Below are 933 nucleotides of genomic sequence, written 5' to 3' on the forward strand. Positions count from 1 at the left end.
CAGGGGGCGCGCGGGGCCCACAGAGCAGGAGGCCGGGTCAGGAGCAGGTGCAGGGAGGGCGGGGCTTCCTCAACTGCTCAGTGCTCTCCCTCCTCACCAGCACCTCAGCTGTCTCCAGGGCTCCTCTTTCCTTATTATCTGTGGTTTTTCTTCCTCACATCCTCACATCCTCACTGCAGGCAAGAAAGGAGGGAGAAATTTATCTGTTTACCATTGAGGTTTTAACAGTCACTGGCACCTTTTTTTTTTTTTTCGACAAATTCCCACAAGGCCCATTTTACATTCTTGAAAAGCAAAATATTCCAAGCCATCCCTTGATTGGTGTCATCGACTGCATCGCGTCCTGCTCATAAATTCATATGCTGAAACCCCAGTCCCAGTGGCTCTGTATTTGGAGAGAGGGATTTTTAAGAGGGCAAAAACCCTAATCCAGTAGGACTGTTGTCCTTATGAGAAGTGGAAGACATCAGAGACCTCTCTCTCCACATACACACAGAGGAGAGGCCATGTGAGGACGCGCTGCACGAGAGGGTGGCCCTTTGCAAGCCTGAAAGAGGCCTTTCAAAAAAATAACCCTTTCTGCACCCAGATCTTGGACGTCAAGACTCCAAAACAGTAAGAAAATTAATATTTATCTCAAACAACCTAGTCTGTGGTATCTTCTGTGGAAAGCCAAGGAGATTCCTAGATACAATTGTGTTAGCTCTGTCTCCTGGAGGGAGAAGCAGCCCACCAAGGCTGGACACATCTCTCAAATTATTTTTAGAAAGAAAAATAAATCCAAGATGAAAACCCCACCACATTTCTGCTGAGTCATTTACTTAGCAGGCGTCTCTGTTATCAGCCCTGGGGCCTGTGTTCTAGGTCATGTCTCTCACTTTCCACTATGGGAATCCATGTAGATAATGAGAACCAGACAGATGGAATCCTGAT

General features: G+C 47.2%; 1 gene segment (V, D, J or C); it reads left to right on the top strand.

The window, feature by feature from the left end:
• Positions 1–933, top strand: part of LOC105537387 — a 49,148-nt gene that overhangs the window by 40,038 nt on the left and 8,177 nt on the right.

This window comes from Mandrillus leucophaeus, unplaced genomic scaffold (genome assembly GCF_000951045.1).
Source record: "Mandrillus leucophaeus isolate KB7577 unplaced genomic scaffold, Mleu.le_1.0 Scaffold1022, whole genome shotgun sequence".
Lineage (NCBI taxonomy): Eukaryota > Metazoa > Chordata > Mammalia > Primates > Cercopithecidae > Mandrillus > Mandrillus leucophaeus.